Raw genomic sequence first — 25,876 nt, forward strand, 5'->3', positions numbered from 1 at the left:
AAAGAAAGAAAGAAAGAAAGAAAGAAAGAAAGAAAGAAAGAAAGAAGAAAGGAAGGAAGGAAGGAAGGAAGGAGAAAGAAAGAAAAAGAAAGAAAGAAAGAGAGAGAGAGAAAGAAAGAAAGAGAAAGAAAAGGAGAAGGGGAAGGAAGGAAGGAAGGAAGGAAGGAAGGGAGGGAGGGAGGGAGGGAGGGAGGAAAAAGAAAGTTTCACATGCAGTTTCAGCACTAAGGGATCCTGACAAGTAATTCACCTCTGCTTTGAATGTGGAATTTTACACTCTATGATATATACCTCTGGGGTGTATTTTTTTTAAAACCATCATTGCATTATTAGGGTTTTATGTGATTTAATATATAAAAAGTGAGGCTATTCTCCAGCTATTTTGTTTGGGTTTCTGTAAAGTTCAATCTCCACAGGTTAGCTCAAGAGATCTTTTAAAAATGAAATTTCAAACATGTTGCTTGAAAATCTTTAACGTGTTCTCAATTAATTTGCAATAAAGTCCGGCCCCCTTCCTATTACACACACAATCTATACCCTTCCTCCCTTTTTCATGCCCTGCTCTCCAGGCACCCTGGTCTCCTGGCTGTGCCTCCAATGTCAGAGTGATTTCTGGGCTTGACTTTTTTTTTTTTTGCCTGGAAAGTTCTTCCCTGAAGAACTTTCAGATGGCTGCTTTCTTCATCTATCTCCTCTCGGAGCATCATTCCCTGACCTTCCTTTCTAGGGCAGTGCTCTGGATCCACCCCATTGCTGTTTATCCAGTCAGTCTCTCCGGCGTTCATCACAAGCAATCTGCTTATCTTGTTTTTTGGTGAGTTTATATCTGTGTCTACCACTAGATTATAAATTCTTCCTGGATAGAGACCTAGTTTACCTCATTCACCATTCTCTTCCCTTAGTGCCTGGCATGTAGTAGGTATTCAATAAATGTGTACTGAAAGAATGGATGAGTGATATGACGTTGATCTATATCTGTTTTTCTTTTCAGGCTATCTTTGTCAAGTTTTGGTATTGATCTTATGGGTCAGTTCCTGAGAAGGAGAGAAATCCTTGAGTTGTTGGGTAAATGTGGTTCAAGTAAGATGCTGAACAGTGCCGGCCACGTAGACTCTGCCACAGTGAAGGAGGAAGGTAGAGAAAAATGGGTTCCAACATGTGTGTATGTGGGGGTGGGAGGGGTGTGTTGATTCTGGTGTGCTCTATGCCTTTTTTTTTTTTTTTTCCAAGTATGAAACCAGGACATCAGCTGAGCATATAAGACGGGGATGTGGTGCAAGGGGTTAAGGCATAATGAAAAGATTTAGAATTATCTTAAAAGAGTAGGAAAGCAAATCATGTGGAGATGTATAATATGGTTGCAGTGTTCAGATTCCATTTGAGTTTTATCATGATGAACTTGAAGTGAGACAGCTGGAATTTGGGATTTCCCTAACACTTGAGGTGGGAACCTAAATTGTTAACCACTTTTATAAAGGCGATGTCCCTTGATCAAGAAATCCTAGTCTAAAAACGTATCCTAAAGACAATTGGACAAGTTTGAGAAAATGTACATACAAAGTTGCTTAACAAAATATTTTATTATAATTGTTAGCAAATAAATGGAAAGTAAATGTTCAGCAATATGGGATTAGATAAATTCTGAAACATACAATGGGATATTTGGCAGCTATTAAAGACTGTCTATATTCATTGATATGATGAATAAGCACAATGACTTATCGAGTGAAAAAGAATGCAGCTTTCAAACCAGCACATAGTGTAAAACCCTTTTTTAAAAGTCATTTACTTATGTATTTTAGCACAAAGCCATGGAAGGATGTTCACCAAAGTGTCAAATCCTCTCACCCTCTTCTATGTATCTTTTTGAATTGGGCAACATGCTCTATAAAGAGTATTTGAAAACAGAATAAACAGAGAAAAAAATTTAATTAGATCCCATTTGTTAGTTTTTGCCTTTGTTATTATTGCTTTTGGTGTCTTCATCATGAAATCTTTGCCAGTTCCTATGTCCAGAATGGTATTGCTTAGGTTGTCTTCCAGGGTTTTTATAATTTGGGGTTTTATATTTAAGTCTTCAATTCATCTTGGATTGATTTTTGTATATGGTGTATATACAATCTTCTACATATGGCTAGCTAGTTGTCCCAGCACTAGCTAGGACATATGTATTGTCATTGAATAAGGAGTCCTTTGCCCATTGCTTGTTTTTGTCAGTTTTGTCGAAGGTCAGATGATTGCAGGTGTGCAGGCTTATTTCTGGGCTCTCTATTCGGCTTCATTGGTCTATGTATCTCTTTTTGTACAAGTACCATGCAGTTGTGATTACTGTAGCCCGGCAGTACAGTTTGACATGATGCCTCCAGCTTTGTTCTTTTTGCATATGATTGCCTTGGCTATTTGGGCTCTTTTTTGATTCCATATGAATTTTAAAATAGTTTTTCTTTCTAGTTCTGTGAAGAATATCATTGATCATTTGATAGGAATGGCATTGAATCTGTAAATTGCTTTGGACAGTATGGCCATTTTAATGATATTGATTCTCTCTCTCCATGAGCATGGAATGTTTTTCCATTTGTTTGTATCATTTCTGATTCCTTTGAGAAGTGTTTTATAATTCTCATTGTAGAGATCTTTCACCTCCCTGTTTAGCTGTATTCCCAGGTGTTTTATTCTTCTTATTGTGAATGGAATTGCATTCCTGATTTGGCTCTCAGCTTGGCTGTTGTTGATGTATAGAACTACCAGTAATTTTTATACATTGATTTTGTATCATGAAACTTTGCTGAAGTTGTTTAGCAGCTAGGCTCTAATTAAACTTAAGAGCTTCTTCACAGCAAGAGAAACTATCAACAGAGTAAACAATGACCTACAGAATGGAAGAAAATATTTGAAAACTATACATCTGACAAAGGTCTAATATCCAGCATCTATAAGGAACCTAAATTTACAAGAAAAAGAGCAAACAACCCCATTAAAAAGTGGGCAAAAGACATGAGAACACACTTTTCAAAAGAAGACATACATGTGGCCAACAAGCAGATGAAAAAAAGCTCAGTATCTCTGATCATTAGAGAAATACATATCAAAACCACAGTGAGATACCATCTCACGCCAGTCAGAATGGCAACTATTACAAAGTCAAAAACTAACAGATGCTGGTGTGGTTGTGGAGAGAAGGGAATGCTTATACACTGTTAGTGGGAGTGTAAATTAGTTCAACCATTGCAGAAAGTAGTATGGCAATTCCTTAAAGGGCTAAAAACAAAACTACCATTTGACCCAGCAATCCCATTACTGGGTATATACCCAAAGGAATATAAATTCTTCTATTATAAAGACACATGCACACATTTATTGCAGAGCTATTCATAATAGCAAAGACACGGAATCAATCTAAATGCCCCTCAGTGGCAGATCAAATAAAGAAAATGTGATACATATATATCGTGGAATACTATGCTGCCTTAAAAAAGAACCAGATCATGTGCTTTGCAGAAATAAGAATGGAGCTGGTGGCTAGTATCCTTAGTAAACTAACTCAGGAGCAGAAAACCAAACACCTCATGTTCTCACTTATAAGTGGGAGCTAAATGATGAGAACACATGGACACAAAGAGGGGAGCAACAGACACTGGGGCCTATTTGAGGGTGGAGGGTGGGAGAAAGGTGAGGATCAGAAGATATAACTGTTGGGTACTAGGCTTAGTACTTGGGTGATGAAATAATCTGTACAGCAAACACCCATGACACAAGTTTACCCATGTAACAAACTTGCACATACACTCCTGAACCAAAAATAAAAGTTAAAAAAAAAAAAGACCCATCTGTGTAGTGCTCGCTCTCGTGCTCTCTCTCTCTCTCTTTCTTTCTCTCTCTCTCTCTCATTTGGTTTATTCTCCTTATCCACTGCATGCATTAACCCTTTAGAACTGCCAGTGTCCTGGAGACTCTGAAAGATCAGGTAACACGGTTACTGCAGGGCTCAGTGCAGTGATGCGGAGGCCTCCTCCAGCAATCCTGAAGTTGAAAGAGAATATCCACCTCCCCTATGCATAAGGAGTAGATTTGGGGATGGTATTGAAGGTCTTTCTCCCAATTTGTTGGTAGTCGTAGCAATGCATTGATTAGCAGGAGAGGTTTCCTCTTAATGAGCCAGAAAACTAACACTTATGGAGTTCCTGCTATACACCCGCACTGTGTAGGGTGCTTTACGTTTAAAAAATAAATCTGTTTAATCTTTACAATAATTCTACAACCAAAAAAATTGTTATTTCCATTTTACAGATAAGAAAAAAATGAGGACCAATGAAATGAAAGCACTTGCATAGGACACAGGAGGGAGGAGTGGAGAATCTAAAGTTAAGTTTACAGCATACTGTTTTCAAGGCAAAACTACTTTCAATTTAAAATAAGATTCTTTCTTTCCCCAATCTCCTCCAGCTAGCTTTCATCCATGTGGATTTGTCAGGAGACAAGGAAATCACATATCCAGCAATGCGTAGCTAGTGTTTAACAATCACATCATTACACATGAAAAAATTTTTGAAACTTGTCAGATCACCATTGTATGAAATATTCCCCACTTGGGACCATACAGCTCTGTATTTTTCTGATTAGTTAAAATATTTAGGATCTAGTCTTTATCCCAGAGACCCAGACCTGTGTATTCTGTTATTCTTTTGCACCCTGTATTATTGCTTCACCAATAGTAGACTCCAGGTGATTTTTTTTGTGTGTCCTTAATTTTGTCATTTTATGATCTTTAATAACATCAGTTAACAATTATATTATTAAACTGTCCACTACCGTGTGTGTTTGTGAGTGCTGGCAATGATTTAGCAGAATAGAATGAGTCAGATTCCCAATTGTGGTAGACCACGGAATAGTGAACAGAGCACCGAAACTCTGGATCCGAATTCTTGATTTCCTGGCAGTGATACCTGCCCATTCCATTACATAAGGTAAAGTGGCAGAAGATCGGCGAGACCCCTTCGGCTGTAAGATATTTTATAACTTGTTAAATATGGGGACAATGCTTTATTTTGGGCAGGCTATTCAATCTCTTTAACGTTGTATTAGGTAGGTACCATGGGCTAAACTGTGACCACCCAAAACTCATAAGTTGAACTCCAGGTACCTCAGAAAGTAATTGTATTTGGATATGGAGTGTTTAAAGAGGTAATTAAGTTAAAATGAGGTTATTAGGGAGGGCTCTAATCTAATATGACTTGTATTCTTCTAAGAAGATTGAAGAAGATACATGCGCACAGAGCAAAGACCATGTGAAGACAGAGAAAACAGCCAAGGAGAGAGTCCCAGAGGACATTGTGATCTCTGACTTCTGGCCTCCAGAACTGTGAGAAAATGAATTTATATCGTTTAAGTCACCAGTCTGTTGTACTTTGCTGTGGTAGCCTGAACGGGCCAATACAGTGGGGTTCCCTGGAAAAGACTTTCAGATGGGGACTTGCATGCAAGAAGATTAATGGGGAGAGCTCTCAAGAGCAACCCGCAGCGGGAGCGAGGGAGGAAAGTAGAATTGGGCAGGGAGAGAAGCTGCCCTCTGATGCAGTTGCTACAGGGTTCTCAGCTGATCCTACAGGGTTTTCTGCAGCTGGGATGCCCTGTAGAGTTGTCTGGATCAAGGCAGGGCGCGGCGGGGAGATAACCTTGGGTAAGGCAGCTTCTTCCAGCGGAGGGAATTCCCAGTGAGGGACCTAGTTGTGGTTGTTTGCGGCAGGCACTGGACAGCCAGGGAGTGAGTTTCCCCTCCCTGACGAGGAGTCTGGATGACGCCCAACAGCATCCAGCGCAGACCTGCAGCTCCTTGTCTGCAGACCAGGATAAGCATAACGTCTGTGGTGCATTTCCCTGCAGACAGCTATGAGGAGCTAATGAGATAATGGATATGCAAATGCTTTGCAAACTGTAAAGACTATCAATACATTGTTATTCATCGTTACCTGTTATTTGTTGCTATCCTGTCCTTTCACCTGCCCCAGGCTGGAATTATCACATTTTCTTTCCCTAGCTTTACTGGGGTCAGTGGCACAGGGAAAAAAATGAGAAGAAAAATCAGAGTGGAATTCTAAAAAAGAAAGGTCCTGTGCTTTTCTGCCTAAAATATGTACAATCCTTAGTTGGCACTGTCAGGACTGGGGACCTCCCTCATGCATAAGTCGCTCTCCCACCCCTCGAGAACCTCTGTGTGAGCTGGACTCTAAGATCAGGAGAATGAGGAGGCTGTGAAGGTCTTGGCCATCTTTCTTTCCTTATCTCTACTGAGACAGGGCTCCAGACACGGACCCATAAATCACCTTGAAGTTAAATCAGGGGAAAAAGAAAAGCCCTCTCAGGCAAAAGCATTTCACGGCAGCAACAGGAAGTCGTAGGGAAAAGAGAAAAGTCGAAACCCAAGTGAAAATCTGAGTCACGGTTCAGAGAGGCCACAAATACCTTCCTTATGAAAAGAGTCAGAAGAGAGAACACAGAGAAAACAGAGTATTTTTTTGAACTTTTTAAAGGAGAATTTGTTTTTAATCCTGTGAAGCTAGTAAACATCTCTTTAAAGAACGTGTGTGGTCACACAAGTTGGAGGGCTAGAAAATTACCTCCTCACAGCCCAGATGGTTATAAATGGGAGCAGCTGGGAGGAGGGTGAGTTTAAGCTCCCCACTCACACTACAGGACTCCACTTTTCGAGCTGCTTTCCTCTGCCACTAGCTCAGGAAGAGTGAGGGCAGCCTCTCAGACATGGAGTTCTTGCAGGCTGACTTCAGGCACTCCAGAAAGACGTGTCTGTATTTCCCTAAGAGCTGAAGTTCACTCTACGTCCTCCTCTTTATTAAGATTTTCTAAACCACTCAGGAATTGATATAGGAGTTAAAAATAAATTACTTTGGCAGATAGTGAGGGTACAGAAGTCCTGGGTAAGGTTTTCCTTTTAATAAAAAACAGCCCTAAATAGTTTTCCTTTCTAACAAAGAGCAGCGTGTGAAATCAAGCTGCAGACATAGATGCTGGCAGAGGAATGCTACCTGGGACTAGCTATGTTCAAAATGGCGGCTCCATCTTTTTGTTGTTGTTGTTTTTTGTTTCGTTTTGTTTGAGACAGAGTCTTGCTCTGTCACCCAGGCTGGCATACAATGGCATCATCTGGGCTCACTGCAACCTCCGCCTCCCAGGTTCAAGTGATTCTCCTGCCTCAGCTTCCCAAGTAGCTGGGATTACAGGCATGTACACCAGCTAATTTTGCATTTTTAGTAGAGACGGGGTTTCTCCATGCTGGTCAGGCTGGTCTCAAACTCCTGACCTCAGGGGATCTGCTCGCCTTGGCCTCCCAAAGTGTTGGGATTACAGGCGAGAGTCACCATGCCCCGCCCACCTTCCCTTTCCGTTTGCCAGCCATGTGTTCAGTAAGGAGCAGACAAGACAGCCCTGGTCATGTGGAAAGCCCATTACATAAGATTAGGGTGGGGTGGCCAGTCTTCCCCGCGCTATGTAAACCTCACACCTCACCTAACCAATCTGCGGGCCCTACATAAATCAGACACGCCTCCTCAAGCCTGCTTAAAATCTGGTAAACTCCCCGGCCAGTCTTCCCTTTCAGAAACCCCTCTCTCACTAGAAGAGAGCTGTTCTCCTTTCTCTTTCTTCTGCTTATTAAACCTCTGCTACTAAACGATTCATGTGTGTCCCTGTCCTAAATTTTCTTGGCGCCAGGTGACGAACCCTGGGTATTTACCCCAGACAACAAAGCCACTTCAGAATGACAAAACAACAGACGTGGGGATTTCTGGCAAACACTAAACCACAAACGAACACAGAGAGATCAGAAAACAAACCCAATCCACGGGATTAGGTCGCTCACGCCTGAAATCCCAACACTTTGAGAGCCCAAGGCAGGCAGATCACCTGAGGTCAGGAGTTTGAGACCAGCCTGACCAACATGGAGAAACCCCATCTCTACTAAAAATACAAAATTAGCCAGGCTTGGTGGCACATGCCTGTAATCTCAGCTACTTGGGAGGCTGAGGCAGGAGAATTGCTTGAACCTGGGAGACAGAGGTTGCAGTGAGTCTAGATCGCGCTACTAAACTCCAGCCTGGGTGACAAGAGCAAAACTCCATCTCAAAAAGAAAAGAAATCCAACCACAGGAGGGGGAGAAGAGAAAAGGGCCTCTCTTCCCAGAAATACAGGAGAGATAGAACACAGGCAGCCCTGTTCTGGGCCTGCCCCATTCACCACTAAAATACCGTCCTGGTGTGGTGGGACTTTTCGCATTATAGGGCCCAAATAGAGATCCAGTCATTTTTTTACACCATGAACCAAAGTTCTGAGTAAATGTATTTATCTTGACTGTAGTTAAAGTGTCTGGTTGGGCATATCCAAACATGGAATACCATACCAACAATAAAAATCCAGGAAACGGCCAGGCGCGGTGGCTCCGGCCTGTAATCCCAGCACTTTCGGATCTGCCGAGGTGGGCTGATCACCTGAGGTCAGGAGTTGGAGATCAGTATCTCTACTAAAAACACAAAAATTAAATGGTTGTGGTGGCAGGAGCCCGTAATTCCAGCTACTCTGGAGGCTGAGGCAAGAGAATCGCTTGAACCTGGGAGGCGGAGGTTGCAATGAGCCAAGATTGGGCCACTGCACTCCAGCCTGGGTGACAGAGCAAGACTATGAATTAAAAAAAAAAAAAAAAAAGGCCCAGGCGCAGTAGGTCACACCTGTAATCTCAGCACTTTGGAAGGCCAAGGAGGGCAGATCTCCTGAGCTCGGGAGTTCAAGTCCAGTCTGACCAAGATGGAGAAACCCTGTATCTACACTAAAAATACAAAATTAGCCAGGCATGGTGGCACATGCCTGTAATCCCAGCTACTCAGGAGGCTGAGGCAGGAGAATCACTTCGACCCGGGAGGTGGAGGTTGCAGTGAGCTGAGATCACGCCATTGCACTCCAGCCTGGGCATCAAGAGTGAAACTCCCTCTCAGGAAAAAAAAAAAAAAAGCAGAAACCTGGGGAAATGTTCAGGATATCTTCGTAACTTAGTAGTGCATTGTTAACATAAATAAAACAGTATATTGAGTGTAATTCCAATACTGAAAAACAAAATAACAAAAAAACAAAAAGAGCACTCAATCTGCCAAGTTCAAAGACCAGAGTGCCACATGCAAAATGTTAAATGTTTCTCTCTGTGATGGGATTATTTTTTTCTTTATACTTTTCTGTATTTCCTGATTATTTTTTCTATAATAATCATGTTTCTACTGTAATCTGAGAAATAAAACATGAGAAAATTTAGTCAGATGAGTTGTTCCATGACTGTGATTATTTCTTCACAAACAGATGCTCCTCAACTGTTAATGGGGTCTTCTTCCTACAAACCCAGTGTAAGTTGAAAATATCGTATGTCAACAATGCGCTTTATACACCTGACCTACTGAACATCATAGCTTAGCCTCGCCTACCTTAATCATGCTCGAAACACTTACATTAGCCTGCAGTTGAGCAAAGTCATCTTATGCAATTTACTGAATACTATACCGAAAGTGAAAATCGAATGGTTGTATGGCTCCTTGAGGTATGGTTTCTGCGAATTCATATTGCCTTTGTGCTATCATAAAGTCGAGAAAATGTTAAGTCAAACCATCGTGAGTCAGGGATCATCTGTACATTCATACGCAGTATAAATACATGGGTGTGTGTGTGTGTGCGTGTAAATGTGTGTGTCAAAGCTCTGGAGTACTTCTTCTTTCCCAGCTAGGAGCCTCTTTGCCTTGCTGAGCTCTTGACTCTTCTGTCTCCGCACAACACATTTCTGGAAAGACAATCTCTTGGTACAGCACCTCCAGCCTTCCACCAAGGGATTCCAGCAGATGCTCATTCCCAGCTCAGCTTGGATAGGGCCACCAGGGACTCTGCCTTTGGTCTCCACAGTCACTTCCCGGGCTAAGTTTGGAGAGGGTGGGAGCACCATGGTTTGCTGACCTCCAGCTCTGCTTGTATCGCCTTTGGCAGAAGGGCTCCCAAGTGGTGCCTACATTCTGTAGATTTTAGAGGACACCACCTCCAGAGAGCTGAACCCGAAAACTAATGAGCTCCAAAACCATGAAAAAGGACAGACCCTGCCAGACAAGCACCTTAGGCTGTTGGCACCCAGCTGAGGGAGGAAACTGGGACCAGCGGCCTGATGCTGCAGCTTTTTTATTCTCTCCTGGTCACTGTCAGTGGTCTGGATTTCTTCTGACATAAACAGCTTCCTTTCCTCAAAGGATAGTGCCATTCTTTTTCCTTTCCTTCTCCCTCCCTCCCTTCCTTCCTTCCTTCCTTCCTTCCTTCCTTCCTTCCTTCCTTCCTTCCTTCCTTCCTTCCTTCTTTCTTTTGATGGAGTTTTGCTCGTCGCCCAGGCTGGAGTGCAATGGTGCAATCTCGGCTCACTGCAACCTCCGCTTCCTGGGTTGAAGCAATTCTCCTGCCTCAGCCTCTCAAGTACCTGGGATTACAGGCATGTGCCACCACGCCTGGTTAATTTTATATTTTTAGTCAAGACAGTGTTTCTCCATGTTGGTCAGGCTGGTCTTGAACACCTGACCTCAGATGATCCACCCACCTCAGCCTCCCAAAAGTTCTGGGATTATAGGCATGAGCCACCATGCCTGGCTCATCCTTTTTATTTTCTAAGCATTAAAAGGCAGTTTAAACAGAACAGTATGTTAGGCAAACATTTATATTGTCCCTTGCCTTTTCCTTTTGCGTCGGGTAGAACTTCTCCGTTCTATTGTTATTCTCTTTGTAGAAGCCTGTACATTCTTAGCTGCCAGGGCATGTCTTTGGAAGCATTACCACATACCTGTGGATGATTAATAAGCTGTGTCTGGTTAATAAGCAACATTCAGCTATCATATTAATCACAGATTTTTTAGAGTTAGACACAGCTAGTGACAATTTGGTGACACCGGGTCACCTGAGCTTTTTTGAGCATTAGCTCAGAAGACATACTGAATGCTGCCAGATGTCACGAAAAAAAAAAAAAAAAAAAAACCTAACTGGGTTCCCAGAGAGGACCTGAGGACGCAAGTGCGCACACACACACGAGCAAGATATCCACGTTTGTTTCCTATGTCACCTGCACTGTCACCTCCAGCGACCCCATGCTTCCTCTTCATGGTTATGACTTTCCCCAACTCTTTAAGTGTCTTAGAAAAGCACATTTCCTGAACCAAAAATCAGGGTTCAGTTGATTGGCCTTGAGTCCCAAGTTAAGAATGCCCTGGAAAAGTTAGAGAAAATGGGCTTCCCGATATTGAGGCATTAGTGGCATTCCGCATAGGCTGCATTTGTTCAGTCAAATTGAATAACTTACTCTATGCTTAGTACCTCCAAGGACTGGGGTTACAAAGAAGAGTACCCGCAGTCCTCTTGGGCCTTCACTGGTGTACAAGGCTCCTCTGGGCAGGAACTCCGTTCTGACTTGTGCAGGTTGCAAGTGGAGGGTCAGCAGTGCTCAGCTGGGCTGATGGTTTCTCTATTCAAGCCCTTCCTAGCACAGTGTGTCTTCCCTGATTTAGCATTCCTAGAGCTCTTCCTCAAGAAGCAATTGCAATTCTTGCTCTAACAGTTCCTTCAGCTAGAGAAGGGAGGTCCTTTCATTGGCTCTCTTCAGATCCTGTTCTGGAGCTCAGTCCAACAGGACGCCTGGCTTCTCTGTTCACGTAGAACCTTCTTTGGATCAGGCCAAACATTCCTCTTCCATCTCTCAAATTGGCTCGTCCCTCTCTCAAGGACTGGCTACCTCTCACGGCCCTTTTTTCATCTTCTCATTGCTCCCAGTCCGACAGTGGCTTTGCAAACATCTTACATTTTTCCTCACCATGGCCTCTCTATTGTAAATGAAGATCCAGAAATGTCTTAATTTATCTTTATTGCATATTATATAGAAGGCTGTCCCTGTCTTCAATTAAAGAGAAAGAGGTGCAAGGACAATACACCCAGGTCATTCCACCTACAAATGCTGACCTTTTGAAAGACCAGTGGGTGGGGACAGGTGGATGAAGGTCCTAACCCAGGGCCTCTGTGTGCTGGAAAGTCACAGTTTTTCTTTTCTTTTCTTTTACTTTAAGCTCTGGGATACATGTGCAGAACATGCAGGTTTGTTACATAGGTATACATGTGCCATGGTGGTTTGCTACACCCATCAGCCCATCATCTAGGTTTTAAGCCCCACATGAATTAGGTATTTGTCCTAATGCTTTCCCTCCCCTTGTTCCCCAACCCCTGACTGGCCCTGGTGCCTGATGTTCCCCTCCCTGTGTCCATTTGTTCTCATTGTTCCACTCTCGCTTATGAGTGACAACATGCGGTGCTTGGTTTTCTGTTCCTGTGTTAGTTTGCTGAGAATGATGGCTTCTAGTTTCATCCATGTACCTGCAATGGACCTGAACTCATTCTTTTTTATGGTTGCATAGTATTCCATGGTGTGTATGTGCCACATTTTCTTTATCCAGTCTATCATTGATGAACATTTGGGTTGGCTCCAAGTCTTTGCTATTGTAAATAGTGCTGCAATAAACATACATGTGCATGTATCTTTATAGTAGAATGATTTATAATCCTTTAGGTGTATAACCAGTCATGGGATTACTGGGTCAAATGGTATTTCTGGTTCTAGATTATAGAGAAATCGCCACACTGTCTTCCACAATGGTTGAACTAATTTACATTCCTGCCAACAGTGTAAAAGCATTCTTATTTCTCCACAGTCTTGCCAGGACCTGTTGTTTCCTGACTTTTTAACAATAACCATTCTAACTGGAGGGAGATGGTATCTCATTGTGGTTTTGATTTGCATTTCTGTAATGACCAGTGATGATGATGATGATGATGACGATGAGCTTTTTGTCATACATTTATTGGTCACATAAATGTCTTGTTTTGACAAGTGTCTGTTCATATCCTTTGCCCACTTTTTGATGGGATTTTTTGGGTTTTTTGTTTTTTTTTTCCTGTAAATTTAAGTTCTTTGTAGATTCTGGATATTAGCCCTTTGTCAGATGGATGCAAACATTTTCTCCCATTCTATAGGTTGCCTGTTCACTCTGATGATAGTTTCTTTTGCTGTGCAGAAGCTCTTTAGTTTGATTAGATCCCATTTGTCAATTTTGGCTTTTGTTGCAATTGCTTTTGGTGTTCTAGTCATGAAGTCTTTGCTCATGCTATGTTCTGAATGGTATTGCCTAGGTTTTCTTCTAGAGTTTTTATGGTTTTGGGTTTTACATTTAAGACTTTAATCCATGTTGAGTTAATTTTTGTATAAGGTGTAAGTAAGGGGTCTAGTTTCTGTTTTCTGCATATGGCTAGTCTGTTTTCCCAGCGCCATTTATTAAATAGGGAGTCCTTTCTCCATTACTTGTTTGTGTCAGGTTTGTTGAATATCAGATGGTTGTAGATGTGTGGTGTTATTTCTGAGGTCTCTGTTCTGTTCCATTGGTCTATATATCTGTTTTGGTACCAGTACCATGCTGTTTTGGTTACTGCAGCCTTGTAGTGTACTTTGAAGTCAGGTAGCATGATGCCTCCAGCTTTGTTCTTTTTGCTTAGGATTGTCTTGGCTATACTGACTTTTTTTTTGGTTCCATATGAAATTTAAAGTAGTTTTTTTTCTAATTTTGCAAAGAAAGTCACTGGTAGCTTGATGAGAATAGCATTGAATCTATAAATTACTTTGAGCAGTGTGGCCATTTTCATGGTAGTGATTCTTCCTATCCATGAGCATGGAATGCTTTTCCATTTGTTTGTGTCCTCTCTTATTTCCTTGAGCAGTGGTTTGTAGTTCTTGAAAAAGTCCTTCTCAGCCCCCGTAAGTTGTATTCCTAGGTATTTTATTCTCTTTGTAGCAATTGTGAATGAGAGATCACTCATGATTTGGCTCTCTGCTTGTTTATTGTTGGTATATAGGAATGCTTGTGATTTCTGCACATTGATTTTGTATCCTGAGGAAGTCAGTTTTTCTATGTGCAGTTCCAAAGCCCCTGAAGAATGATTAATGCAGCAAATTACTTTCTCTTTTGAAGATTAAAAAGATACTCCTTTTTAGCAAGATCAGAGTTAACAAATTGCTGGCCCCATACCCTTTTCTACCCATGTGGAGTCCTTACTTTGCATTAAAAAGGGCAGTTAGGGCCAGGCACAGTGGCTCACGCCTGTAATCCCAGCACTTTGGGAGGCCAAGGCGGGCAGATCACAATGTCAGGAGATTGAGACCAACCTGGCTAACATGGTGAAATCCCATCTCTACTAAAAATACAAAAAATTAGCCGGGCATGGTGGTACGTGCCTGTAGTCCCAGCTACTTGGGAGGCAGGAGGATCGTTTGTATCCGAGAGGCAGAGGTTGCAGTGAGCTAAGATTGCTCCACTGCACTCCAGCCTGGGAGACAAACAAAAAAACAATAAAAAAAAAAAAAAAAAAAAAAAAAAGAAAAGACAGTTAAACTGTGACAATGAAGCAGCCATTGCCAGGAAGAAATGCCCTTGTGCCTTCCCCCTTCTTGCCCTGCTGCCTTCTTCCTAAGTCAGCACTCCTCTCTTTCCTTTCCACATGCTTCCTCTTCCTCCTCTTAGGAAAAATATAATATTGGATTGGTTGTGTCTCATGAATCTGAGGTTCTAACCGTAGCTCCATTACTAGTCTATGTGCCTTGGGGAATGCTGCTTACCCTCTTTGAGACCCAGCTTCTTCATTATAAGATAAAGAGCTTGCTAGTTGAGCTCTGTTACTTCTTTCTACTTAAACATTTTGTGATGCTGTGTTCTTAGACTTTTATACCTTATTATGCAATAAGTCTCTCTTAAGGTATTTGTATATTAAATTTTAAATCTCATTGTGGAATGAACAGATCTATCTCTAGTTGCAGAATGCCAAACTTTAGCAGAAGGTGTAGGGAGAGCCAAAGAGGTGAGGGATAAAGAAAGGGGCTCCCCAAAACTGTATATCTCATCTTGCTCTGGAACCGCCAGCTCTCTGGCAATCAACTTTCTTAACTGGCTTTCTTCCCAGATTTGTTTTTCCTTGCTCTCTTAATCTCTGTTTGCTGTTTTCTAGAGCAATTACTTTAGAGAGAAACCCTCTTTCAATTGTATTTAAATCCACCCCCAAAATATGATTTTTTATCTTATGAAGTTTTGAAATGGAAAGTTTTCCCCAGAAGTAGCCAGGCATTGTGCAAAGTCACATCCATTTTGAAAACCAAAGCAGCTGTAACAAATAAGAGATGACAAACACCATTGTGTAATTTAGTTCTTCATATCAGTTTGTCATTCTGACTCCGTTCTATTTAACTAGATGCTTTGTCAGACTTTGTAATCTAACCATGTGAAGGGCAGTGAATAAAGGATTAACAAAACCCTTTCCACTTTTCCGTAAGCATTTGATTTTTGGCTAACTTCCTAGCTCTGTTCCCATGGAAACCTGATAAAGGAAAGTACAGATGGGCACTGATTAGTAAATCCTATCTGAATTGGGACAACCAGAGAAGAAGTCATATCTTTTGAGTTTCCCTATGTGCAGTGACCCTTGTAATTGGCATGACCTTGAGAAGACCATGAAAGTTATGGCCACAGAGTTCCTCCAAAAGATATTAGCTGCTGTGAAATACAGGGCCTGTGATACAGCATGGCTTCCACACCCTCCTGATGTGAGCCTCATTTCTTCACAACTCAGTCCACATGGGGACCAAAGAGAACAGCTTCTGCCCACCGTGTGGATGGCTTTGTGATCTGCTGCCAGGTCCCACAGAAGAGGAAGGTTGGATGTGCCCTACTGGCATGCTCTGCCTCCTGGCCTATGAATCTTCTGGGTCAACTACTGTCCAGTGTGGCCCTTGGCAGCCTTGTAGAGCCTTATGAGACCTCCTGGTGGGTCTTGTGGATGGAGGTTTTCACTTTTAGTGGTTTGAATGAAAAGTGCATTTGCCTGTGAAGCTGTGAGCATGAGACAATAGTCCACTCACATGGTTTTCATTAATTGCCAGTTTTTCTTTACAAATTAAAAAATGATTTTGAAACGAAAAATTGGCAGCTTCCACTTGAGAATATTATGCTAAGTGAAATAAGCCAGTCACAAAAAGACAAATACTTTTTTCCACTTCTATGAGGCATCTAGAACAGTCAAATTCATAGAAATGGAAAGTATAATACTGTCTGCCAGGTGCTGGAAGAGGAGGGAATGGAGAGTTATTGTTTAATGGATGCAGAGTTGCAGCTTTGCAAGATGGAAAGAGCTCTGGAGACTGGCTGCACAACAATGTGAATGCACTTAATGCTACAGATTGTGCACTTGGTTTAAAAACTGCACACTTGTAAAATGGTTAACATGGCAAACTTTATATCTATTTTACCATAAATTTAAAAAAATTTAATTGACAAGTTCCTCTAAACATCACACTTAAATCATGTTTTCAATAAGCAGATTAATTCTAAGTGTTTCCAAATTTCCTTCTAAGAAATATAGGAAGATTTTGTGTTACTTTTCCATTTTCATCTTCCAACCATGGTTAACAACCACTTCTATTCACTTCTTACCACTTGGTGGGTTGACAGTTTCAGCCATCAGCCACTGCAGGCTCCCACTTCATTTAGCTACCATGCCCGTCACTAACACAAGATCGCCGTCTAGGGGCCAACTGCAGAACTACAGGCTACTCAGAGGACAAGGAAGCCAGGCCCCCTTTTCCGCATCCCACTCCTTGAACAGAAAGAGCAACTAAAAAGGGAGGCAAGTGTTCTAAGCATAGTCTTTTTTTCACAGTACAGTTTCCAAGATCTAGCTGCTATGAAAATAAAGATCCTCCAATATTTATAGCACTTGAGGTTAGAACAGTCTTGTAGGTAGTGTACTAACATGTTGCTGATAAAACTTTGGATGCTGAATCCTTGGTTATTCTCTTAATATAAAATCTTCTGTGTGAATAAAGCTAGAATTCTTGCATACACTCTAGTACTCAGGAATGTAATAGAGAAGTTTGGGAGAGTGACTGAATGCTTCTGCTTTTGGCAAATTTGCCACAAAATCATATTATGCAATCACGGGGCCACAGAACATTATAACTTAAAGAGCTTTAGAGACCCGTGGTCTCTAGCAGACCCCTTTGACAGTCTGATAAAAATTAGAGGTTTACATACCATAAAATGCTATTTTGCACAAAGCTTTGAATACCATTTTAAAAGTTCATCATAGATGAAGAATTCCAGCTCAAATCCCACCCCATAATTTGGAAGTGAAGTTTCTGAGAAACATCATATGTGAAGCAGCAGCTGATCAGAGGGGACTGGGAGTCAGGACTGGATGCTGGAAAGAGACGAGGTCCCACAGACAGCGTGATGTTGGGTTGGAACTAGCCTGGACAAACCCATTCCCCCCAGTGCACATGTGCTCCAGGGAGAAGCTTGCTGGGGAAGAGAGCAGCGAATTGCCCACCAGAGGCCTAGCTCTCCTGGGAGAATCAGCTGTGGGGGAACAAGAGTTTTCTTCAGGCTAGAGAGGGAGAAGAACATGAGTAGGTGGCAATCTAGGGACAGCCAAAAAGAACCTGTTCAATGACTCACAGGCTGAGCGGAGACCAAGCTGGGGGGAGTTTGACAGCAGCCTGGAGTGTGAGCTAGAAGTAAGAAGAAATAATAACTGACGTAGCAGAAGGTAGCAGGGGGTGTAGACCAAGAGCAAAGGCACCACAGAGAGAAGTCTGGATTATTTGTGAGTCCTCCCTTTCTGCAGGGACTTCTAGAAAGAAATCACTAGGGAAGTCTAAAAGAAGACTGGACTTCCAATGTGGTGACAGGACCATTGCTCTTTGAGTTCTTGCTACAAATGGGGAGATTTGATTTACCAGGAAACAAAGCGTTCAAAGAACCAATTGTGATATATTTTGGCTTAAATCCCCCCAACCCCGACTGAAATATGTGAGGAGTCAAACTGGGTACCAGGTAAGTCTCATGCAGGTGCTGCCTGGGGAGTACCCAGCTGTCAGGGGCTTTCATCATATCTTTCCGAAACTCAGTTTCCTCATCTATAAAGTGGGATTAGGACTTATTGAGCATAAAGGTTCCTTCCAACTTGAAAAATCTCCTGATTCTATGACCAAATTGGAAGGCCTGGGTTGTACTCTCTTAGTTCTGCAAATTTAAATGAGTCATTTCTGAATTGTTGCCATAAGTCCTATCCTTTTAATTCAAATAGTCCCTTGAGGCATCTTTTTTTTTTTTTTCAAAATTGGGAAAGAGAATGATACAAGAAGTTGGAAGAAAAAAAATTTACTATAATTAAGAAAATTAAATAGATCATACTCAGAAGTGGGGTTATAAATTAAAGTTAACTGATTCCAAGGGTGTACACCATCAGAATTGGGTCTCATAACTGGAAATTTCGAGGCAGGGCAAGCTTGAAGTTTGCCTAATCCAGCAGTTCCAATCCTATTTTCTTAGGATTCTCAGCTCTGCTTCGTCTGTGTTCAGTTTCTCAGGATGGGGATAACAGGGCCGTTGCAATAATAGAGCCAAGCTTGACGACGTCCAGAGAGAGAGACTCTCTTCTCCTATGGCTCTCTCTTAAATGTGGAGAATTTTCCAGACGCCCCAGCAAACTTCCCCATAAATCTTATTAAACCTAATTGGTCCATATGCCTATTCCTGAACCTCTCACTGGCAGGGGGATGAGATTATACTTAGACAATGTAGGCCTACCCTGGCGGTACAAATACTGCAATGGGGAAGAGGTGAATATTTGAAAAAAAAAATCAGGGTTTATTGGAATGAAGTGAAGAATGGCTGCCGGGCAGACAGTCCGCGGTACCTTGTCAGAATCAGCGGTTGAAATGCAGTGGGGTGTATGATCAGACTCTTATTTAACAAATGGAGTAGTTAGACTCAAGGCCACACGGTTGAGTTAGAGCTAGGGACAGAGATGTTTCTACTCAAAGCCTGAGGCTTCTCTATGTACATTCCAAAAGGTTTAAATTTTGGCTTATCTTTTTACCCAGAAAGTCTACTTCTGAGAATTATTATAAGGATATAATGAATGGGAATAAAGAGTTAGAAACAATAATTTTTATCCGGGTATATTTTTGTGAAAAAAAAAAATGGTAACAACCTGAAAGTCTAATAACATGTAATTAGTGAAATCAATGATGGTACATACATACAATGGAATACTTTGCAGCCATCACAATTATACTGTAGAAGAAAAGGCAATGGCCTGGAAAAACATTCATAATATATTGTTATATAAAAAGTAGGTTATAAAACTGTGTTAAACAAAAACAGATCTAGATAAATAAAGAGATATATGCAGCAACATTTTACTTGTAGTGTTCCCTGTGTGATGGAATTATAGATGATTTTAATGTCTTAGTTTGTGCCTCTCTCTTTTTGTTTTTGGATTTCTTTGGTGAGAATATATAATAAAGAATGAAAAAATATCTGTGTAACCATTTTTTAAAATCAATTCACTCTATTTTCACTAAGAACACTGATTTTCAGACATAGCTATAGGTACCATAGAGTTCCATGTGGAATTTCTAGAAATACAGTCAGGGGTTCATGGTAATAGCCTCCTCAAGGCCTGTCCGCCATGCCTGTGAATTCCTAGGAAAGTTCCTGACCTCAACTGCCTCAAAGAGGGGTCACTGTTTCCAGGGCAATGTTAATGAGGCACAGTATGTGCGTTGAGAACCATGTAGAGAACAGGAAACTACAGGTTCTTTTTAAGACACTTATTAGAATAGTTCTTTCTAAAGTTTAAGTCCCTGGCACATATTTGGTGTCTAATAAATATTGGCTAAATAAAGAGATGTTAGGTAAAGAAAAATTATTAGAAAATTTTAAACAGGGAAATGACCAGTATATCCTCAGCACAACACCTTCTACAAATTATATTAGGAGTAAAAAACAAGGCGGTGGCTCACGCTTGTGATCACAGTGCTTTGGGAGGCTGAGGCGAGTGGATCACCTGAGGTCAGGAGTTTGAGACCAGCCCGGACAACATGGTGAAACCCTGTCTCTACTAAAAATACAAAAATTAGGTGGGCACCTATAAGCCCAGCTACTCGGGAGGCTGAGGCAGGAGAATTGCTTGAACCTGAGAGGTGGAGGTTGCAGTGAGCTGAGATCGTGCCACTGCACTCCAGCCTGGGAAACAAGAACAAAACTCTGTCTCAAAAAAAAAAAAAAAAAAGTAGAAAACAGAACGACTCTCACGTACTCCCCGTTTTCTGGAATTGTTCCTGGATCTCCTGACCACCCAAGTCTGGCAGAGTTCTCCTACATTTATCCCAGTTGTCACAGATGACAGGCACTTTCTCTTCTGCTGACCTTCTGGCTCCTGGTGATCCTGTCTTCTTCACAGACGGAAAGTACCCAGGAAACAGTATAACCAAAAAAAAAAAAAAAAAAATCACATTTTTCTGCTTCAAAGCAATCATCAAAGTTAAAAGCCCAATGCCTAAAGGAATTTAAGGACCAAAGTCATTCAGGTCAGAAGCTAAAAGGAGGTGACCTACCCTCTGCCCATGGACCCCAGGCTTCAAATAGGTAACGGCTGGAGGCACTAGGCCCTGAGCAAGCATCATCAAGAAAGAGCACATCCAAGAGTACCCCAGTGCTCACTCTGCTTTGAAGACAAACAGCCCTCCTAATTAGAAACAGCTTCATTCACAAGCCCAATGTCCATGTTTCCCTTCCAATTATTTTCAGAAACATCATAAAGAATCATTAGTGGCAATGTGAAATATGCTGGGTTGTTTTTTAAAAGAATTTGTCCACTCTTATGAGTTCAGTTTGATATGAAGAAGACTGCAATCCGCTTACTTCTAAGAGATTTTTGGAGCAGGAGAGGGACTCAAGATAAGGATGTGTTTGACTTGAAATTCTGATCACCAGAAATACACCACATATTTGGTAAGCATAAAGAACAAGCATCTTATAAAAATGTTGAAAAAGCATCTTACAAAATTGTTAACCAAATGTTCCAAAGGATCTAGATCGTGAGTTATAGTTCTGAACTACGTGTTGGTCTGACTACTTGGGAATATATTGTTCACTTCTGGAAACCACATCTGGAAAGGGACATTGACCAATTCAAGAAACCCCAGAGAGTGGGAAGAGCACAGCCGGGATGGACTGTAGACTTATTTAGGGCAGCGTCTCTATCATGCTTTCACTCACCCTGGCGCAGCACTTTATACATAGACCATGACTTAAGATATTTGTTGAATGAATTACTGATAAGTAATCCATATATTATGCATAATTTTTGAAGAAATTATAGTTGGTTAACTCAGAGGATGAAAGATACAGAGGACATGACAGCTCATGTCACATACCTAAAGGGGTACCAGAGAGAAGAGGGAAAAGATGTATTCTCTCTTGGTCTTTGGATCAGAATGAGGACTATGTAGTGAAAGCTACAGGAAAAGCAGCTTTGACCCAGGGTTGTTATTAATTTGTGTATCCACCATACATAACTGTGTGAGGCTTGGGTACATTCTCACACTCAAACTTTAATTTGAGCATTGAAGGGATATAGAAAGAGAAATTTGGGCTTGTGGCCAGGTTAATAACTTGTTCAAGAAATCTTTACTGAGATGGTGCCAGAGGATGCTGAGAAGCAGGGTGAATAAGTAACCAAAAGGCAGCGCTCCTTCCCCTTTGAAGCCTGTAGTCTATTCAGGAACACAGACAAGTCAGCAGGTAATCACCGTGTGCACAGGTGAGATGGACTGTGATAAGGGAAGTTTGGGCACCTCTTGCAGTGGGTGCTCCGGCATCCCAGCGGGCTTAGATGAACCAAAAATGGGGAATGTGATGGTGGGGGGATGATCCAGCATGCATATGAGCTCTAAGGCAGGAGAGAATGACACTTTGGAGAACCCTCCACAGTCCTTAAACCAGCCACACGTCCCACTTCCAGTTCTACCCACTCTTGGCTTAGGAAATATTCTCCTCTTTTTACCCTGCAAAGTAAGCTTGGTGGCTGAGTTTTGCTTTTCAGGTTCTCATTGCTAAGGCTTATTTTGAGGCTTAGTGACCATCTCATTCCTACTGCTGGCCCACAGTAGGGAATCAGACCTTTAGCAGACACAGAGTTCTTCAAATACACAGTGAACTTGGGACAGCTAATCATCTGGGTCAAGATGAACACTCCACGAGGAACAGCACAGAATATACCCAAACTGAGAGGCACAGGTGAGTGGAACTGTACTCAAGCTGACAATACTGACGTTCAAAAGGCAACAGGATGATGAGAATGTTCTGGAATTAGAGGGTAGTGATGGTTACACAACCTCGTGAATATACCACTGCACACCTTAACATGGTGTGAAGTTTATGGTACGTAAATTACATCTCAATAATATTAACAAACAAACAAAAAAAGCAAAAGGAGATGGTTGCTGGAGGAGGCTGAGCTTAAATTCCCCTGGTTACACTTTCTGTTTTCCTTATATTTACTGAAAGGAGGATTTGTCTTGAGACAAATAGTTTTTTCATCTTCAGAAATTCCTGACAAGCTACAACCCTGTCAAGGCATGAAAAATTTGATTAGTGCTGACTTGGTACACGAGTCTATTAATTAGTACCTAAATAATTACGTGTTGCCTCTGCGGCATGATTTATAATTGTATGCATGCTTTGATCTTTCTCATCGCAGGCAGCACTGACGAGTGAGGGAACATGTGGGAGCATCAGAAGCTTGGTCCTGATTTTGTCATTAACCAGTACCTTGATGACTTCCAGGGAGTCCCCAAACCCTGGGTTTCTGTTTTCTTAACTCTAACATGAGGGGCTAGACTTATCTGGTTTAGTTTGTCTCCATGATGGTTTAGTTCATCTCCATGATTCTGTGAATTTCAGATGTTGAAAATCTTCAGAACAGCCCTGAAAGATGAGCAGGCAGGAGTTATTGTCTATATTTTATCTATGAGGAAACTAAGGACCCGGAAATTTAAAGGGCTGATTAGCTTTTGAACCAGTATCAGAAATGAGTTCATCTGAATTCTAGTCCCAAACTCGTAGCATGAGAGAAATGTGGACCTTTTGTTCCAGGAGTTTATCATCTAGCTGGTATTAAGCTGGGACAGGATTAAGGCAAGATTACAGGTTCTTGAGAAACATAAGCAACAGAGACAAGAACATCAGAAAGAGCTGGTGCAACTTGGGTCATGTCTGCTGATGGAGGTGGTATCAGGAGAGGTTGTTTGCTGAGAAGTTTGCATTCCCTAGAGCCCAAGTGGGTGTTGCCAGGAAACCCTGAGTTTTCCAACTTGGCAATCAGTGCACAACTGAGTTATTATAGGAAATTGCCCAGCTCTTTGGCAATTTTATGTGGTATAAATATGGTTTTGAAATTCTATATCTTAGCTTAGCAAAAGGCGGAAACATTTTGGAACTCATGGATTTGGGAGATCTGCTGCCATTGCTATTATAATTACTTTTAGCATAATTGTACACTATGAATTAAATTTCTCAAAAAGATTCAATTTTCTAATCTTTGAGACTTCTTAAAAAGGAATGAACCCCAGGTAGAGTGAAAGTGGATTTCAAAAAAGCAGTTTATTCTGAATGAAAAAAGAATCATTCTTGGCTCTGCATCTAACAAACTGGCTGTGTGTCCCCAGACAATAAACTTAATGTCTCAGATCCTCAACTTCAACTGCAAATAAAGGGGTTAGAGGAGATCATCTTTAAAGCCCAACTCAGCTCTAACATACTATGATTGGATACCATATGCTTGTCTACATTCTTTTCTCTAACTCTTGGGGATTGCTGCTCTTCCAGCCTTTACAAATATAACCTTTCATTGTCACACTCATTCTTCCTTGTCCTAAAAACAGGCCCAGGCATAGTCTGGTGCCACTCCTGAGAGCTATAGCAGGTGGCACCTAGTGTCTCTACAGTAACTATCTACTCTCCTAGGGAAAGTTATCTCACAGAAGCATAGAGAGCCTGACCTCACCTAGAAAGACAATAAGGTATAATGATTGAAAGCATAGGCTCTAAATTCAGGCAGACCTGGATGAATCTACCACCTACTAGAGACCTTGGGCAGGCAAGTTTGCCATGCCTGGTACCTAGTGAGTGTTGTGGGCCTCTATTCTGGAGGGATGGCAGGGCCTTATGAAACCAGCATGAGATGGTAAATGCTTTGCAGGCTGGATTTTTAACAGGAAATGCCACCCCCGTTTTCTCGAACATCTCTGGCAAAATTGCTAACCCAAAGGTACCAGGCCCAGCTAGTCATGAAGGGGAGAGAAGTCATCTCTATCCAAGGGAAAAACATTTGATGTTTAAAGAAGGGGTTTAAATTGTTATGAAGGAATAGAGGGAAAGAAGAGGCAAAGACAGAAGGGGGTGGATGAGAATAAAGAACAAGAGAAGAAGCAGTAGGAGACAAACGAGAAGGTTAAAGCTATTAATTTTCACTTCATGATAAAAGGAATTTCTAAGCAAATTCTAACCATTTTATCAAGAAGAAGAAACAAATTCACTAACTTATATTTCCATTTAAAGAAATGCATGGGCATTTTCTTTGCATGTGGAATTTGATTAAAAATTAGGCATTGAATGCTTTATGCTTTTTTAAAAAAAAAATCTAGATTGATTCTGGACATGCACATTCCAATTGATAAACAGATCAAAGAGTTTGATTTTCTTATTGGCAACTTGGCACCAGTTACCAGTGGCTTCATATGAACCTATCAGCTGCTGTGGGATGGCAGAGCAGCTAAGAGTCCAAGACTAGTCTACGCAGGCCTGCAGCTGCCACATTCTGATGCATCAAAGCCACAGCAAGTTCCTAAAACATGGGCTCCGGATCTAGATGCTTTCGGTTCAATTTTTCACTCCATTATTTCTTAGATGGCAATTAAGACTTATGACAATTAGACTTATGGCAATTACTTACTTACTTACTTAGACTTATGGGAATTATTTACTTCTTGAAGGCTTAGTTTCGACATCTGTAAAATAGGGCTAATGATAGTACTTGCTTCATAAGCTTGAGGATTAAACGAAATAATAATTGAATGAAATAATGCATTTAGCTCGATACTTACCCATAAACAATTTTTTTTTTTTTTATGAGACAGAGTCTCACTCTGTTCCCCAGGCTGGAGTGCAGTGGTGTGATCTCGGCTCACTGAAATCTCTGCTTCCCGGGTACAAGCAATTCTCCTGCCTCAGCCTCCTGAAAAGCTGGGATTATAGGCACATACCACCATCCCCGGTTAATTTTTTTAAATTTTTAGTAAGGATTGGGTTTCACCATGTTGGCCAGGCTGGTCTTGAGCTCCTGGCCTCAAGTAATCCCCCCGCCTTGGCCTCCCAAATTCCTGGGATTACAGGCATGAGCCACCACACCAATTTTTAATACTTACTCAATTACTATGTTCTTTTTCTGGGAACTGTGGAATGTAGGACCCTATGATTTGCCCCAAGTTCAAAGATATGGGCAAGTAAGTATAATATAAGTGTAGATCCAGATTTTGTAGGGTATATGTCATGGCCTCTGTCCCATATCAATTTAATACCTATTTTCCAATGTAATACCCTGAAATCCCAGAAGAGAAAAATTAGAAACATGACAAAAACTATCAAAGGTATATTCATTCAGCCATGCAAATTGTAAAATGATAGAAATCATTCTATTTGATCACAATTTAAAAGAAGAAATTTACTATAAGAAAAATAAACACACACAAAAAAAGACATTGAATGCCACCTGAAGAAGAATCACCAATCCAATCCAACTACTTTACCCTGCCCACATTCACCATGTTTTTTACAATTGCCAATAAAAAGTAGTCACCATTTATGGTACCAG

The 25,876-nt window shown here is 41.4% G+C and overlaps 1 long non-coding RNA gene across 1 annotated transcript in view; it reads left to right on the top strand.

The window, feature by feature from the left end:
- LOC116524182 overlaps positions 1-24,958 on the top strand; it is a 43,944-nt gene extending 18,986 nt beyond the window's left edge. Inside the window, exons 2-4 of the long non-coding RNA XR_004257212.1 lie at positions 992-1,134; positions 22,049-22,242; positions 22,706-24,958. This is a non-coding gene — a long non-coding RNA (uncharacterized LOC116524182). The remainder of the gene's footprint in view (positions 1-991; positions 1,135-22,048; positions 22,243-22,705) is intronic.
- The last annotated feature ends 918 nt before the right edge of the window (positions 24,959-25,876 follow it).

The sequence above is a fragment of the Sapajus apella genome, unplaced genomic scaffold (genome assembly GCF_009761245.1).
Source record: "Sapajus apella isolate SASKATOON/1434 unplaced genomic scaffold, GSC_monkey_1.0 scaffold44, whole genome shotgun sequence".
NCBI lineage: Eukaryota > Metazoa > Chordata > Mammalia > Primates > Cebidae > Sapajus > Sapajus apella.